We start from the raw sequence: 19,242 nt of genomic DNA, 5'->3' as shown, positions 1-19,242 counted from the left end.
GTAATCATGGGTTTTTGTATGCAATTTTCACCCAAAAAAAAAAAATGTTCATTTAAAACCTCGCTCTATTAAGCTAAAGCAGATGCCAATCCGACATCAGTTCAGTAAGTGCTTCTTCTGGTTGAAGAACTGCAATGCTTTGCAGCCACAAACCCCTAAATGTGCATAGTTTAGCTGCAGAGAGGTGAAGTTGGGTGGAGAATCTCTGAGATGTTAAATCTACCATCATCAGGCCCCTTGATATTAATAAGGACCCCTGAACTCTTCTCTCTGAGCCACTAACTGGTCATTTGTACCGCCTGCCTCCGCAGAAAAAGGACCTCTGGAATTCCTCTCTTCTTCTCTCCATCATGCCCTTTCCTTTCTGTGTCATTCCCCCCCTTACACTTCCTACATTTTCCCTCCATGTCTATTGTCTTTCCTTCATCTCTTCACACCAACTTACCCCTCCTCTTCTGACTCCTTGTTCCCTCCCTCCCTCAATCTCTCCTTCTCTCCCTCTTCCTCCCACCTCCTCCTCCTTCCCTTTTTTTCCTCTTCATTCCTCTGGCCCTAAAACCAACCCCTTGGCCGCCCGCTTGAGCTCGCTCAGATGGCTGTTACCATGACAACCCCGTTCTTTCAGCTCTCACAAAATAATGAAGACAATGTGTTTTCCATTTAGATGAGTTTTCTAGTGCAGCAGGGAGATATGGAGTGTCCATCTTGCCTCCTCTTTCTCTGCGGAGGAAATGTAATAAAAAAAAGGGGTTTCTAACCTCTGTCTCCCCCGACTCTCCTTCACTTTTGCTTCGTAGTCGTCTCTACAGAGCGCCGCGCACACAGGTGAGGGCGCAGGAAGCCTGCTGGGAGCTAAAGTAAGCTCAGTCTTTTTTGTACAAAAATCCAGTGACAAGCGGCGAATGTGGCCAAAGTGTTACCTCTAATTGAACAAAAGGTTTACGTGTAGTTTCAAAAGAATAATAAAACTACAAACCAACTTGTTTTGAGATATATCACAGCATCCTGCTCTGAGCTGTCACATTGTAGCTGTGACAAAGATAAACGGTGAACACTTCACATCTTTTTTTTTTTTCTGGATCACCCTGATGATATTTTCACAGGATAATACTCCACCACTAGAAGAAATGCCATGACAACCTAAATTGATGGAGGGAGTTTTCCTATCAATGTCTCGCATGCTGGATTTATTAACTTGAGGAGCGAGCGAAGGGGGAACTGCAATACAGCCACTTGTTAGAGCTAAAAAGCAACATTTACGCTGCTCTTAGATGTAATTCATTTGAAACACGCAGGTATTTTCCACACTGGGGTTCAAGGTAAACAAGCTAATCATGCCGTCTTTCGTCTAGCGCTTCAGAGCAATCTATAATGACAGCTGTGTCATAAAAGGAACTTGGGATGTGACAATATAACAGAGATTTTGTGTCCAATTACTCAAAGTTAAATAAAAAAAAAAATTATTTGCCAATAAGCAGCTTTTAGATAACTATATTACCTTAAAAGAAGAGGTAGAAAATCTGCCAGATCAGTAACTGGTTTTCGGGAGCTCACCATCTGCCACATCGTGCACAGATATACAGCTTTCTCCCTGAGAAACATATGAGAGAAACAGAGGTGGGAGCAGTATAATATTTGTATGTCTGTCTGTTTACAGTGGAAATAGTGAGTCTGGGACGTTTTTTTTTTTTTCTTTGGGTCTCTTTTCCAGTGTTTATGGAGAGCGGTGAGGAACAACACTTCCTGAGAGGAAAGCCAGCTTTCCGAGTCCAAACCCCATTCCAAGCTGCTCAGACGGGGAACGCTCTGTCTCCAATTTGTGCTTTCCACCCAGTTGCAACGTAAACACGTGGACGGAGAAACTGGCGCGCTGAGGCGCTTTCAGATAATCTGGGCGCACAAAACAAAGGCATACAAGGAGACTAATCACGGACAATTGAGCCAAAACTTCTCACGCAGTGTTTACCAGCTTTGGTAATAATTCGTCTTTGACAACGGTGCTGCAAGAACATAAAAATACAAAGGTGAAGCTTCACTGAAATCCCACTCCCCTGACCTCCACCCATCTATTCCGCAAGCCTTACCTTCACTGCGCCGTCAACGCAGGTGAGATCAAACATACAAATTAAAAGAAAAGACTCTTCCCTGTTCCTTATTTTTCTCTCTCCAAGCCAGTCATCCCCTACTGACTTAATTAAACTTAGATCAGACAAATAACAAAGTCAATTTTATTTAAACAACACCTCCAAGACATGTCAAATCAAGCTATTGGCTGATTATGTTTAAACTCAACAGAATAATTCAAAAATATGTGTAGAACAGTACTAAGTAACAGTAGTAATTATTAGCTAAATTAATCCCAAAGTAAGTCAGGCTTCAGCCAGTTGCAGCCACTCCAAGTAACTGGCATGCGGTGGATTTCATAATCCTTCTGAGTGTAGACTAAGTGTCTATAGATTGTAGCATGAGTTGAAGATGTTATTATTGCATACATTTCATATTTTTTGACATGTCTAAATGTTTTGTGTACTTAAAGCTTTGCATCTTCCTTCGCCACTGAAGCAGATAAACAAAATACTACACCAGGGTCTTTATTAATGTTGTGTAGACAACTATTGGACTTTATAACCACAAATTTGGAATAACCCAAAAGATTTACATTTTTATCAGGAATCAAAATAACTGGTTTCAAGAACAAGATTTAAAAACATATAAAGCTGATCATATAGAAACAGGAATAAATCATGAATGCTTCTGACCAAAAGTTTGAACACAGCTTCAAATTTATATATATACTGTATATACAGTACAGACCAAACGTTTGGACACACTTTCTCATCAATGAGAAAGTGTGTCCAAACTTTTGGTCTGTACTGTATATATATACTGTATATATATATATATATATATATATATATATATATATATATATATATATATATATATATATATATATATATATACATATGTTCATGACACCCCTATAACAACAGAAGCAACAAATTCATCATTGTATCACAATTTTTTGGTGTTTTTGTTGCAGTTTTATTTTACACAATTTTGAGTGTTGGAATTTGTTGTTTAGTCTCAGACGATACAAAGGGTAATTTTGCTCAGTTACGCAAAGTTTATCACTGAAATCAAATTGGTGGAAAACTCCCACGGGAAATGTACCAATAAAATGTTTATTAATCCCACATACTCAAACAAAACAGAAATGAAAATCCCTTATTATCCAGAAACCAAAGATCAAATGTCCACAATGTTTGCTTAGGGTTAGGGTTAGTCTTCCCAGAGAAGATTCTGGGAAGTGAAAAATCCTGGTGAAACATTTTCAGATCACCTATTTTGTTTTCCTCACACTGTTTACTTGCCTGCAATGGTGTGCGACTTTTTATGCTGGATCTCTAAAGGGTACACCGCCATCGATTCTCATGAAAACGCATGATCAAACACAAGGTGGGAGGTTGCACATAATGCAGTTCCATATGCATCCAGTAATTGCAGCAGTGTAATGAACAAGCTGCTTTTATTGGGAGGCCCCAAAGTGCTCAAGTCAGTTTCTTCTGTCAATATGGCATGAGGTCGGGGAACGCCCTCTGATCTTCTAAAGACGCAGTGGTAAAATGTTTACATGTGTACTCAGTCTCTGCCTTTCCACTGTAACATTACCCTCTTCACTGCCACCTGCACTGAAGGTGTCCACATTCTGCCCAAACAAACACAAAAACAAGGTACTCCATCTCATCCTGTGAAAAGTCTATTTAGTCATGATCCAGGGTGAAGACAAACAGGGAGATGGAGTGAGAAAGGGATGGAGAGGTGAAGAGTGGGTTCATCATTACATGGGATTGCTGAGCTGGTCAGAGATTAACAAGGAACATGCACTTTTCATTAGCATATTATAGTTAATTTTTTTTTGCCATTTTTTAGCCATCATAGCAGAACTTGCATTAGAAGCAGGAATTAATCTTTAAATATTCATCTTATCAATTACAGAAAGTAAAAGCAACAGAGGGTAATATTTGCTTTTATTTATTTTATTCAATTTGTTTAATTTCACACTAAATTGCTTGCAACTCATTGACTATTCGTCTAATCATAAAAGCCATCATACATTTTGACTCAATTTGCGACTCTTTTCCACTAGTTTGTTACAAGATTAAAGACGTTTGGGTAGAAAGCAATTGTTTTGTTGAGTTTTATTAATGTTCCCTCCCCCCTCACAAATCATAAGACAACAAATTGCTAAACAAATTACTTCACAATCTTGTGAACAGACTTATATTCTCTTTAAAAGGATTGCATTATCTTAAATTAAAATCCCTCAAACTAAAGAATTATATTCATTTAACAGAAATAAAATAAAAAAATAGACAATAGGAACAATGTAATTTTGAAAGTTATATGTTTGTTTTACTCTTAATGGATGGAATTTTTATCTGACTCTTACTACAAAAACAATTCAGCATTTATGTATCGGAAGTTGATATGTTACATTTTTTCTTGGTGTGCCCACAGCATAAATCCTAACATGGTTTATTCTTTAAAGTCATCCAGTTAAGAGTCACAGAAATCCAAGGTCAATTTGTCAACTCTGGTTAGTAGCTCTCCATTTGTGTTGTGTTCGTACACTATTCATTATTTTCCCCTGCATCACTAGCTTACAATTAACGGCTATTAAAATAAGTGGCTCTTGGAAAGACACAATTAGGAGAACAAATCAGGAGAATTTGCGCTGTAAAAGTTCAATTTCCATTTTCCACAAAGAATGTCCTTGAAATGAATTATTCTATACAAGATCTCATATTACATACACTAATTTGGAGATATGGTAACTATTGTATTTAAGTCATGCATAGTGAAAATAAGATTTCAGCAATTATAGCTTAGCAATGTAAAAAATGTATTTAAATAAATCTAACAAATACTTTAAATCAATAAAGAATTAATGTTTAATTTTAAATTTTTAAATTTTGTTGTTATTATTATAAGAAAATTAAGTTTTTCTGGTGGTGGTCAAATCACACTAGCAACTATTGAGCTGTCCTAATTACATATGAGGGATCTATCAGCCAGACATATCTGTATATACAGTTAGCAGAAGAATGTACTACTGTACACTGTTTGTGGCTTACTAAAACTTAGGAAGAGGTTAGGGATTTGTTCTTTTTACGCATACATTGGAAAATTGTTGCTATTCCTTCATTTTTGAATGGACGCATTACCAAAACTCTTTAGCACATTTTAAAAATGTATCAGTTACACTCCAACAAAAAAAATTATATACATTTTTGATTCAGTCACAATCAAAATCGGAACCAGTCAGAAAAAGCCTGAATAAAATACAGTAGGTGCTCAGTCAATAAGATCAGCTCTGTTATTCATACTCTGCAGCAAGAACCTTAGCAAATAAAGCACTGACCAGCAGCAACCAGGTCCTCTGACCTGTCAAAACATCCCATAATGTTCAGACTGAGTAATGTTTTACATGGCAAAAGTCTCAAGTGAGCATCAGAGGAAACCAACCACAAAAGTTAGGAGACTAAATGTGCTGACAGCAAGAAAACAGAGAAGTGCATCTGAATTAAGATATCTATAAGTCTTTTGCCCTGAAGGGCCCAGCCTGGCCTGGTTTTAAACCTGGACTGGATGTTTTTGCATAAGCCCTCAGGGCCCAGTTCCAGCCCACTCCCTGCAACCCTGAAGGCTCCAGGAAGTTCGTTTTTGATACGGCGATTCCCGCCCACTTTCCAGGGGACACTCTGCTCAATGCAAACACAACCAGGGCCAGAGAACAACATCATTAGGCCAAATGCGGCTGGACACGTGCAACCCAAAGATGATTTCATCTCTCTTATTTTTTCCTTTTAAAAGGGAATACTACCTGAACTACCGCATCATAACAACATTAAAAACACTGCAAGGTCAAAAGAAAACAATCTGACCCAAAGAGAAACAAAAAGGTTAGGAATTCAAAAGAGGTAGTAGGAGGGATAAAGAAAAGGAAGACAGAAGGGAAAGATGGCAGCTGGAAGGAGTTTGATTAATGACATGTTCCCTCTCCAAACCCTATGGTACTTCCTTCAGAGACCCCACAGACCTCCCTCAGCTTCCCGCTCTGAAGCCCTCCACAAAATCTCCAGTATGGGTCCATCCATCAATGATAGAGCCAGCCACATTAGCCTTCCTGACTCCCTTGTGCTGAAGCCCTAATTCTGCCACAAATGAAGAGGCCCCCCACACCCCCAATACTGACCCCCTCCCCCATCTCACCGTCTGTCTTCCCACCTCTGAGAGCAATGATCACTTCAAATAGTCTAAGAATAGCTTTAAATAGATCTACATTTAACAGTTCAGAGCGGCATCTTTTTGAACTTGTTATATAATAAGGAGAATAAATGGCTTCCTGTGACCATATAAGGTGGGTGCACGACCTATGTGCTCTCTGCATACAGTCCATTCAGGTTTCTGCTTAGACTGTACCGTGTCAGGGTGGTTAAACAGAGCATGCTGTCATCAGGTTGTGGCTGCTCTCTTTGATGTGAGTACAAAAGCTCCAGAGCGGATGTGAGCTTTCCCCGCGCCTCCGCCACCGCACATCCCCGCCCCGCCCCGCCCCCCCTTCGGCCAGACAGCCAATCCTCTCCTCCGACTGAGCAACAACTCCACACAAAAACACACGGACAGAGCTCAGCATAAGCATCTGGATCACACAAATGAATTCTATTTTCTGACAGCAGACAGACGGACCCGCTGGATGGCCGGCGCTAATCTGCCACCATTCCTCCTCCCTCCTCCCATCGCCACCTATAATCCCTGCAGGGGACACAGAGAGCGAGAAAGGCAGAGTTTGGGACAGTTTGAGGGGGGAATAAAGCAGAGAGACAGAAGCAGGAACATGTGCATGCTGGTGAAAATAGGCTTGATCTTATCCCCGTGGAATGAACGCTCTACCCCGATTGGCTAAACACTTGCAGGCAACTTTGCTAATACTACTCAACACAATGGAAGACAAATGATGTTTCAATCACAGTTTTGGCTGCCCTGTTTGATTTGCTCACAGAACACAGTTTATATACCAGGAAAAAATAATAAACTTTATCGTCCAGTGCGCGGTGCAGCTGTGTGCCTCTCACTTAAGGCTAGTTAGCCAACCGAAGACGCGATGCCAAACAGATGAGAGCCATCTTTCTTCCAGTAAAACAAAACTGACTGGTAATTTAGCCGCGATATCCTGTGGCTTTTTATGTGACCTCTACCACTGGGGTGAGCAAGTAAGGAGACATAAAAAAAGTGTGTTTTTGCACCACAGTATGTGCTTTGTATTCATTGCAGATAACAGGAGGCCGTTGGAGTGGGGGCAGCGGACATTGATTTTGTGTGCTGGCCAGGCTTTTCTCCGGTCCAGAGTCTGGTCGATACATACACCGAGGGCAGGGAGAGCTGGAGTAGTAATGCACCGCTCCGGACAATGCATACTAGCACTGACAAACATCAACAGTCAGTGACAAGTGGACATAAGGGCCACCAGGTAATCACGCCGACCTTATTACCTGCCAACACGTTCCCAAACAGATGCAGAACATGTACAAACAGAGGCAAATACCACCACTTTGCAAACATAAAGAGCTTGGTGGAAGATAGATGATCAAAGGGGATTGAATGAGGATAATTTTTTTTAACTGCAATGAGGTGGGGGGCATGTTGCAGCATTAAATCCTTTATCAAGTAGCCAGCAAATCAAATGCTGATTTCCATGAGGCACCATGCCGGAGGGCAGCACGGACCTCCCTCATTAACCAAGGCACCGCAGACCACATACACACAACAGCGAGGGCACAGAAACAGCAGCCGCTAAATGAATTTCCTGTTGAATAGTAAAAGCTGAAAATATGAACTGGAAGGGGGAAAAAAGGGGGAAAAAACATTTGGAAAGCTATTCTCTGTGTGGCTGGATTTGATTTGAAGCCAAAGCAGGGCAGCTTTGATCAGAAATGAGCAGCCTCACCAGGACAAAGTGGCCATCAGAGGGGCACAGTGACAAAATTGGCACTTCAATTCATGTTAATGTTTAATGACATGAAAAAAATACGCTGTTTGTTTTTGTTGTTTTTTTATTCCTGCCCATGTTGTGCCATTTGAATATCAGCACATCAAAATATGACAGAAATCAAGTCTTTACTGATCTAAAGAGTAAAGAGTTCAAACTCCTACCTGCTCAAACTTTTCTTCAGGTCCTTCTTATGTGATGAAAGAAAAGAGAAAAACAAAGCTGTCAACCTGTCAGCGCAAAACGATATCTTGACAGAAACAGGAAAAGAAAGTTTTGACAAGAATCTAAGTGCAAAAATAATAAGCAAAGTAGCCCTTTTGGATAGACGCAGCTGAAAACAAATTGAGTACGTATGGAAACCTATTAAAATCAAAAGCTTGGTTGCATGAATGATAACACATCAACACTACTATCTGAATTTTTTTTACATACATGTAAATGTATATTCTGTTTGCATATACTCAGTTCAGCCAATATTCCTATTTACATGCTAGAGAGCGCAGTTCTGAGTCATGTCCTCCAAACAAATGTTGGTGTCCATCTAGGCCTCCATTTTATCCATATTCTTCAAAGAACATTACTGTGAAATGTCCTTGAATCTCAAACTACATCATCCTATTATCCTGCTACCTATCTGTCCCAGAGTTTCAAGATCTTATAACATAAACAAGTCATCTCAACTGTAAAATTAGGCCCAAAACAAGGAAGATGTTTGTGAAAATACAAAAACCGTGTCATTAGCAAGCACAGAAAGTGCTAAGAACCCCTTCACTGACATTTAAACTTCACTCAAACATAAAAATAGAGACAACAGTGAAGTTTAGAATGTATTGTTCAAGATATTAATTCTCTTCCCTTTTTGTGTGCTAGCGAGCATTAGCACTGCAGCCTAGCTAGCCCTAGAACCTATTAGCTATTATATCAAAACTGAGAATTACTCATAATTATTTAGCATGTGGTGGTATTTTTGGTAACCATTAGCCAGGTAATTAATAGCTGCCAGGATTACTAGGTGTCAGTGAGGGTGCTGCATTAATGTTGGGTGTTACTAGCAATCATAATTACAGTTCCTTAAGTACTGACTCATATGCTGCCATTAAGCCAAATCTGTGTGCTCATACTTGCATGCCAGAGCATAGTGATAGATTGCCACAGTCAGCTCAGTAACTGCTTTGTGAACTGCAGTTTTTAAAGTCCTGTGTTGCAGTTTTACTCTCACTGCTAGTTTTTCTTAAAAAGAAGCAATCCTATTTAAACCAAAAAGGTCTAGAAAGAAAATAACTGTTCGACCTGAAAATTGGTTTTCATTGGTTGTCAGCTGTATTTTGCTGTTTTTTTGTTGTTCTTTTTCTCATGCTACTCAGTTGTTCCATCAGTTTTGTTGATATTAGTCTACAGTCACCCATAGATCAGGGTAATAATATACCACAGTTGGCAATTCTCACTTTTCTAGAGTGAAATTCAATCTTTTCTTTAATTTCTCACTTTTTCAATCCAATTAAGAAAGTGCCTGCACTCAAAGCACAATACCTTGTTCTACACTACTGTTTGTGACTGCATATAGAAAATATACTGGAATTTTGCTTTTTTGGTGCAACTGCAGAAATAAGGTTACACAACAGGAACCGGTTGGTGACAGAACCAGATCAGAGACAACTCATCCCAGCTATGTGATTCTTCCTAACTCTTCTAAGTAGCAAGATGATTCAAATCATTACTCTGTTGGTAGTCTAGAATCTGCAGCACTTTTCTTATTCTGTGTTTCAGTCCTTAGAATCCAGATAGGTCAAAAGCTAAATCTTCAAACAAAACTGAACATTAGAATAAGCATAGAAAAGGCCGATCAATGAATCTCTGTTCTTTATCTGTTCGTATGCCAATTTTGTGACTATTATGGGCACAGTGATTGTAAAAACAGATATAATAGATGGTTCGGTGTTATTTATTCCATGAGTTAAAACAATTGACTCATGGAATAAATAACACAGTTAAAACAATTGTATTTCTATAACCGCACACATAAAATGCCATTATTCACCGTCAATTACACAGCATACAAACAATACATTTTAATGAGCACATCGGACGAAAAATGTCAAAAATTAAGTAAAACAACACAGAGCTCACTGAGGCATCTCTTCAAACCAGCTTGCTCTTGTGAAATTAAACTGTTGTGACATTTTAAGCTATTAGCCGAGAGCAAGTCTGAGAGAGGGGACAACGAACATGCACACACAGGAGTCCAGAAACAAACGCATGTAAAAGATACACGCAAAGGAAATTAGGAAAGAAGGCTCAGGAGCTTTGTCGGTTCCTATGTTGAACAGGTAAGAAAGAGAAAAAGTGGGGAATAAAGGGTGGGAAAACAGAAATATTCAAAGTTTATTATTTTAGGACTTCTGTGGATTAGGAATTTTACAAAACTAGCCAAGAAAAAGTCGCACACACATCATGCACATTTCCCCACACCCAGATTAGTATATTAGTACGTTCATTGAAATGTCTCACAGGAAAAGAAATAATTCAGATGAACCAATGTGTCTGTGCTTCTAAAGCAGTCCATTCTTCTGTGCCTGAGCAGAATAAACTTTAACCTCTGAGGCCAAAGGAGCAAGACGGGAGAGTCACGCTGAAATCTGATCTTCTGGGTTTCCTCTTAGACACAAAAACAGACACCTGAGCCCCGCTAGGGAATGTGGACTCAGCTCCATACATAAAACCCACAATCAACAACACCCAGCCATCTAATAATGCAAAACATCATATAAATAAAAATAATAGTTCAACCTTTTACTCAAGAGATTTTAGCAATATTTCACATGATCTGCACTCAGACAAGTCTCGAGAATCACTGTCCTTGTGTACAGAAGGAGATCTCACCTGAAGAAGGTGTGAAGGTATCTATTGTATGTGTGTTTCAGAGAAGAAAGCATGTTTCTGAGAAGAATTGGAAAAAAAGAAGTAGAAAGCATGTTTTCCAAGAAGTAAAATCTGGTAATTAACAAGCAAAGCTGGAACCAAATGAAACTGGACCAATTGGTTGTGCTTTTAGTTCATCTCTGAAAGATTCTGTTACTTTCCATTTCAACTTTTTTTCATAGAATACAATAGCTAATGGAATCAATAATTATCTTGATTCACTGGGTTTTCACTAGAGTTCCTTCAGCTTTCATTAATGATCTTTGACATCAACTGATTGAAAGTTTTATATCTTCTTCTTTCAGTTGCTCTCTTGAGGGGTTGCCATGGTGTCTCACCTCTATCCTCTTCAACTGTTACACCAACTATCTCCAGGCGCTCCAGTTGTGCCCATCAGTCTGCTTTGGCGTCTTCCTCTTTTCCTCCAGTCAGGCAGCTCCAACATTCTCCGTACTACGCAGCCATCGTCTCTCCTCAGAACATTTCTGAACCATCTCAGCATTGCCTCTCTAACTTCACTCCAAACCACCAAACTTAAGCTGTTCCTCTGATCTAATTTCTAATCATTTGCATTCTGATGTCTTCAATTCTTACCAAAAACATCTGTATCTGCTGTTTAAAATAACAGCAGATATAACCCTGCTATTACAGACTTTATTGTTATTACTGTCATCAATTCCCATTTAATACAAAAAAGGAGCAATGTTATGCAAAAATATTTCTGTTCCATAGGTTTTTCTAGGATCTATTGACAGGAGGAGTGTGTACGGATTATAATTACATGTTAATATTACTCTGTACTTAGTAAGGTGTTAAAACTTGCGGCTGTACCTTATTTGTATAAACAGAGTTGAGCTACATTATGAACGGCCTGTCCTTGTGTGCGCTTGTATGCAAGCATGTCTTTTTAATTTTACCAGTTAATTAAGAGCAGCCACTTCAGCAGGAGCTGAATGGGGGAGCAGCAGCTCCAGGCTCATTGTAGATCCACTAATCCTTCACTTATCTGCACAACGTCAATACTCCTGCTTGGCCCCCCACCATACTGTGCTTGATTCTCTCCTTATTCTCCCTGTGTCCTTCCTTCTACCTAACCCTTGCATCTCTCCTTTCAGCCTTGTTCCCCCTCCTAGTCTGCTTGAAATCCATCCTTTTATTTACCCTTTCCTCTGGACAAAACAGGCAGGTTGTGGGGAGTAATAAGACAGAGCAGCAGGGGTGGTTTAGCTCTACTAAGGTTATTAGGGCTCACGCTCAAACACACAGTTGCTCACATGGTGACTGAGGTGAAGCCCCATGAGGTCGGGGGCCATTTCTGCTGATAGAGGTGTGTGTGTGTTGAAAAAGCATTTTATGTGTTCATGCTCTGAGGGGGGGAAATGATGAGACCACACACCTTTTACTGAGTCTCACAACTGAAGCTGCTCTGTGCTGCCAGAGAGTTCAATAGAATGATGATCAGACTGACCAAAATCTGTTTTCTTGAAAGCTGGTTAAGCATGCAATTGCAAGCCAGCATTTGCCTGTATCAGTTACCTTTATCAGAGTGTTAAGCTACAGCAAGGATTGAACATTGTCAGAGCTTATCTGGCAATACATTTCTGCCGTTTTAAAGGTTTTTGTAAGATTCAGGTTGCAACTTATACCCCCTTTTCTTGTCTTTGTGAGTTTTCCAAAAGGGCTGAGGCTGCAAAGTGGGGTTGAAGTCAACCCACTACTGTTGTGGCTCTGAGTCAAAACGGTGAACTTCTTTGAGGGTTAGCCATCTTAACAGCAGTGTTATATTGCATCATTGACAGACAATTCTGGTGCAATGAACACAAATAACTTCTTGCCATTAACACACACTGGATGTGTGTCTGAGAAACAACAAATCCCTCACTCTAGCTAGCTTCTTTGAACGCTCGTATGTGCAGATACTGGATAAAGTCACCTCAATTGATAATTCTGCTTATGGTGGATTTCAAATGGAACTGTTTTGTAAAAGAGGCAAAAAAGTAGAGATGCTGCAATATTTCCTGCGTGTTCCTGCACCTTCCTGTTCAGCTGGCTGAAGAATTAACTTTTTATTCACTCACAAGAAAAACAAATTTGTCTGTTTAGGAATATTTCTAGTTGCAAAACACACACATTCATGCTATACACTGTCTTACTGAAGGAGACTAAACCAATTTTGTATTGTAATGTATTTACATATTTGTATCTATATAATTTAGCAACTTTGATTCTTTTTTTTTCTTTAAAATTTGCTCTAAAACTGAGCAACTACAAGAACATAATTATTGATTTTAATTTTATCTACATTTTGAGAAGCCGTAATATGCTCCCTGGAGGTTATCATGTAGTTATAAACCCTTACCATGAAATGCCTAAACTGCAACTTGGAAGACGACGTAATCTGAGCGAGACCTGCTTTATTACAGTCTGTTACTGCCAGACTCTGCAGTTGGCTAACTATAAATACATTGTGCATAAAGCTGTTGGATTTGTCAAACATAACAATGTGCGCAGTCCACACAGAAACTGTTAGTGGAGTCACGTGACTTATACATTGCCTTCTAGTTATGTAGTTGTAACTAGTTCTATATTCACAATAGTAAAGATAAATCATGCTCTGGCTGGAAACTGGAAGTTGGTACTGCAGTGCAGTGAGTGTTTTTGAATTTTTTAAACCAAGCGTTGCCATTTCCACTCATGCCACAGAGTGAATATGTGAGTGTGGGCATGGTGGGGGTGTAGTGGGAGACTATCAGACATAAACACAAACCCCACAGACAGTGACAGAAGATGGGAGGGGCTACCAAGCGAGGAGTGCTGTGGCCCGTTTCTTGTGTTTTCCAATAGCGCAGCTCTGACAACATGAGGCTGGGTCCTTCCTCACTGCTCAGCTGAGCAATCAGGTCACCTCGTCTTGACAGACACAAAAACACAGACATAAACACACGGCGACAGTAACACACATGCACAGACACACTGTGCATGCAGCCTGCAGCTGTTGCCAATGATGTCAGTCCTGATTTGGCCAAACTAGCCTTTTGTTTCGCAGCATGAACGCAGAGCAGAAAAGGAAGCTTCATTTGGCAGTGAAGCGGGAGTATTTTCTATCCCTAAGACTGTTTGGATTAGGACTGAGCTACTGGTTGCTGACTGGAAAGCCTCAACACAAAACAGACCTTTCTTTCAGGATTTAAAATGGAAACCTTGAAGTTGACGGTACCTTTAAAAACTGGGTTATTGGTCAGTTTTAGCAACATAAGTGCAACACAAACACTTAAAATTAAGACACACGTTAACGAGCCCATCAAAGTCAACACAGGACAGCTGTTGGAATGAGTGTGAAATTAGTCAGGATGCACTGAGATTCAATCATGAATATTAAAGGCAGATGTAACTGTTGACATTCATCAATGGTTTCATTGCTCCCACTGGAAAGTACAACAATTATTTAACCAAAGGAAATGATGTGCAACGGACATGTTTGATGAGCAATAGAGGAGAATATCATTACTGAGTTATGAGAGACCAGCTTCGGTTAATCTGGTTTATTTTATTGTTCACTTTTAAATGAACTTTTCTTACATTACATTATGTTCACTAACAGGTAAAAGGAATGCCACCAATTTTCTCCTATCATGTTCGCAGGTGGGTTAACATTAATCAGCAGGTAACTATTTTGTCCTCAAAGTCGACGTGTTAGAAGCAGGAAATATGGACAAAAGTAAATATAGGTGCAAATTTGTGCACGCCAAGTTGTGATGGATCAGATGCTCACTGATGCGCAAGAGAAGAAGGCTTGCTGTGTGATCTGCTCAGATGATTTACTGGACTCTAAATTGCTTAAGTTAATGGGGATTCTAATAGAAAGGTGTTAGAACAGAGCAAATCAAGGTCTGTTGCATATGCAGAAGCATCAAGTGGCCATGTTGACCCCTTTCCACCATTATAGTGGAAAAAAGTGGGCTGGTCTGGCTTAAGGAGGAAAAAAAAGATCCAAATTCCTCAACACTGAAATCCAGCAAGCATCTGTGGGACAAATAAGTATAATCCACAGAGGCTCCGTTTCACAGCTTACGCCACAGATACCACAGCCCAACTTCAGGGGTGTGGTGTCCATGCCTCAAAGGTTCAGTGCAGCTTTGGGAGCAAGATTCAGACCAACGCACTATTAGGTAGGTGGTAATAATGTTATGCCTGATTGGAGTAGAAGTATTTAAGATTAAAATGATTCAGTGCATAAAAAAGTAAGTTCCCATAACATATTAATAATCCTATTTGGTGCAAAATTAAAGGGCAATTTCATCCGTCTACTGCATCTACTTAATTCAGTGGTCTATGTTGCCAGAGTCAACCCAGGACAAATCACTAGTTCATCACATGGCACATTTCCCAATGAAACCAAGGGATTACCTAGAAATCAGTTTCTTCTTATGGATGAATTTGTGTGTATGAAGCAATGTCGTACGAGGTAAAAATCAAGGGAACAAACATACAGCCCACTTGTACTTTAGCGACTGAGCACAAAACTGTCAACAGATAAATATGAAAGGCAACAAGCTCTTAATAATTGTCAGCCTCCTCTGCAGGTTATGAAAGTACAAAACCCCTAAAAACATAAAGTTTGACACAGTGGCTGTGGTGAAACACCCTCCCACCCCCTTATCTAACATGCGCACACAGACACATGCACACAACACTCTCCGCCTCCAATCCTCTGATGTCTGTTGGCAGATCTGTCTCAGGAGCCTAATTGGTACTTTCTTATTTTTTTCCCTCTTTCTCACCCTCTAACTCTGTCACTCTCTCATTCGGCTGTGTGCGTGCATGAGAACTCAGATGTGCTTGTGTCTGTTGCAGCAGATAAAAAGCATAGGAGTCCTGTGTGTCTTCATGGCAGGAGGATAAGAGCGTGGGTGCCACTAAATGAAACAGAGGCTGAAGCAACTGCACACTCTGCGGCTATGTGATAGGGCGAGCCAACTCGGTTAACCAAATCTTGGAATGAGCCACTGAAACCAGGCGTGCGCCACTCAAGCACACACACGCATGCATAGCTACAGACGAACACAGAGACACACACTGACAAAAAGTTGTCCCAATGCCCAGGCAGGAATCCTGCTGCCAATAATGAGGAGGTTTGGAGATGTGCATTTGTTTGAGCAGATCCAAAAGACACACTTTAATAGCTAACTGGATGGCTTGCACACACTGCCTATCACACACCAGTTTTAGTCCACAGATTGTTGATTTTCTGTGTAGCTTCTTTTATAAGGAAGCACACACGGTTACATATCACACCTGCTGACACGAGATACAAACATAACACGAGGCATTCTGCTACTACTGCTATTATTCTGTCAGTGACATTTTTTGAAAGCAATCCTTGTTCTCTTGACATTTCACGCGGCGGCGGCTGCTTACAGTAAACTCTTGATCTGAGATGCGTTTCTTGGAAGCACGGCAGCCGGGGCTTGCTTGTTGGAGCGATGATTTGATTAGGGTTTTGCGCTGATTACAGTCTTGTTGGTTACAATATACAGTTCTGTCGGGGAGAGCAAGAGGGCAGGAGCGGGAGAGATTGAGAGTGGGAACGTCAGTTTGTCAAGCTGTCAGGAGCGATACTGTATCGTGCTTCTGAGGTGTTTGTGTGTAGGCGAGACGCTCAAAATGAATCAGTTTAGATCAAAGAGTACCAGAGAGGGTATTAATACAAATCTTTTAGCAGCTATAAGCACTCAGCAGGGCCATACACCTGAGTGCGTGTGTGTACGAGTTCCTTTAAATTAAATGGTGGCAATAAGGAAAAGGAAAAGCATACCTGAACTGGGCTTTTCAAAAACCAAGTGCCTTTTCCCTCACAGTTGCATTGGAGAACTGCAGAGTTGCAGCAGCTCAGCTCTGGTGCCCAACGTTAGCTAAGAACAAATAATATGAAAAGCCTCAAAGACCTTTTCCCTTTGTAAGCTTTATAAAATGTTAACCAAATCAATCTAGCTTCCTTTTTTTACTCCAAGAACCTGCCGTGCAGTTACTGATTCCCTGTAAATCGACAGAAACTCCTGAGATTATTTCAAAGAAATGCAGCATAGCATTTGATCTCTGAAAGCCTGGGACAAGGTGTAATTATTCCCTTCCATGTGTTGTGCTTTCCATTAATTGGACGTATGCCACTGAACCTTGCTATGATCATTTAATTGACAGCAGCAGAGACACAGATGCCCGTCTGAACGCAGGCCATATAGCCAACATCGAGTGTGCCTGGCAGAACATGTAATTATGACGCTATGTGAGACCTAATCGCAGGTCAGGTCTGTGTTGCACCCTGTGAAACGGCATCTGAATACTAGAGAAGCTGTGATCTGACATGTGTTGACAGCTTTTGTGAAGCTTTAAACTATGGACACAGATTTTAGACGATTCTCCGTAAGGCTTATACCAAGATGCTAATTATGGAAAGTAACAATATACTTGGGCCTTTTTCATGCCCACAGTCATAGTGACTGTGATAATAAAGAGATGCAGGACATTGTGATGAACAAAAAGAAAAAAATAAGAACCACAACGATATGGGTTAATCTTAATCAATATTTACAAAATTATGATACAGGAATGCAATTGCACATTTTCCTGGGCGTTGTACAGCCTTAATTAAAATACTGTGTACTAACCTCCCTTCTGTAGATAATTTATATTAAAATTAAAACCAGCAGAGTTGCACATCTGACATTTTAAACGGTCTTTAGCATCTTCTATTTAAGATTAGAGTGACATGGCGTATCAAAACAGCAGCTTCCATCTGTATTACCTAGAGAAACCTTTCCTCTAGGATTCTCAAAAAGCTCCCAACATTTCCAAATGTCTAACCCTGAGCCCACCTGCAGTCAAAACTACAACACTGAGGAGTGTTGCTGCTGCTAATGTTTAGCTATGCTGCATTTACTGATCTTTACTGATCAGGAATGTTGAGTTTCTGACTGGCCACTCTCCAGTTAGGGCAGATCAGGCTGAAAAATGTCAGATTACAGCAATCAGTCAATTCCTCGGTTCATGACTTAAGAAGATTAATCGTTTTTTTTGTTTGTTTTGTTTTTTGTCCAGATTTCTAGATGTCTTTAGTCAAAACAAAAGAGCAAGTTTTTCTAGCAAGCTGAAAGAGTTTTACCTTCAGAAACATGCAAAAAAAAAGGAACACAAAGTAAATCAGAAAATTGTCTGAGAGGATTTTATAGATTGCAGATTGGGGGGAGGGGAGAGGTGGGGAGGCAGCGAGACAGATCAGAATTAATCCTCTTTACTCTTTGTTTGGTAATCTGATTTAGTCAGATTTTTCTGCTTCTATCTCTGGTTGTGGTTACTGATGCTGTCCCTGGACTGACCACAACGATTTTCACCTTCAGTGCCCCTTCCACTCCCACCCATGTCCCCTCCTCGTCCCCTTCTATGTTGATGTTTTAGTGGGACATATAAACAAAATGGGGGTAAACATAAATCCCTCGCTGTGTTTGCCAAATCCTGCTATGTGTCTGCGTGCAAACTATATTCCGTTGAAGAGAAGTACAACAAGGCTGTCCCTGCTCCACATAAATGACCTACTTTGCACATTAACACACATTTACATGACAGCGAGATCCAAGGGAGCTTCATATTTTCTGTCTAGCTTTAAAGTGCAATATGACTCTTGTTCAATTCTTAGAAGCTGTGGCATTTTTAGAAGCCTCCTGTCATGTTTGAGGAGATCACAGAGACAGCAAAGCTGACTCGAGTTCTGTTAAGCCACAGTAGGGAAAACGTGCTCATAATGTGCAGAACGCTCGCGAGCAGAATTGTACTTTAGTCGTGCAAGTGCGTTAAAGGGAGATGAAGCTGAGACAGAGGCCCACCTAAGGTGCTCTCAGCTCAGGCAGAGCTATTTCCAGACCAGCAGCCCCTCCCGTCCCTGTGCCTCCAACCTTTGGTGGGGGAAACCACACCACTGCTCAGGCCCAAGTCACAGACACGACTCAAGAATGGATCCATTATTCACACAGACACACATACCATACTCAGGGGACTGGCACACACGGCTGGGATGTGGTAGCGCTGAACGAATGCTCACTTTTACTTAACTTCACTTAACTAAAATGCCCCAGTAAGTCACATAATGAGATTCGAGTTTGTTTGGGGTTTTTATTGGCTTTTTTAAACTACGCACTACTCAGCTTTTTGTGCCATTAAAATTGTCAGGCGTACCCTCTGTGATTTGAGAACACAGAGTAACTGAAACAGCCTGG

The 19,242-nt window shown here is 40.4% G+C and overlaps 1 protein-coding gene across 5 annotated transcripts in view; it reads right to left on the bottom strand.

Annotated features, from left to right (window-relative positions):
* Positions 1 to 19,242, bottom strand: part of zmiz1a (zinc finger, MIZ-type containing 1a) — a 125,168-nt gene that overhangs the window by 52,343 nt on the left and 53,583 nt on the right. The window contains exon 1 of one of the 5 annotated variants that reach the window (XM_032552940.1): positions 1,499 to 1,519. The exons of the other annotated variants lie outside the window; for them this stretch is intronic. The gene's annotated coding sequence lies outside the window, so the exon portion shown is untranslated. Of the gene's footprint in view, positions 1 to 1,498; positions 1,520 to 19,242 lie in introns of those variants that run through there. 5 annotated transcript variants of the gene reach the window in all.

This window comes from Xiphophorus hellerii, chromosome 22 (assembly GCF_003331165.1).
Source record: "Xiphophorus hellerii strain 12219 chromosome 22, Xiphophorus_hellerii-4.1, whole genome shotgun sequence".
Classification (NCBI taxonomy): Eukaryota; Metazoa; Chordata; class Actinopteri; order Cyprinodontiformes; family Poeciliidae; genus Xiphophorus; species Xiphophorus hellerii.
This window is presented reverse-complemented; position numbering and strand designations above follow the sequence as displayed.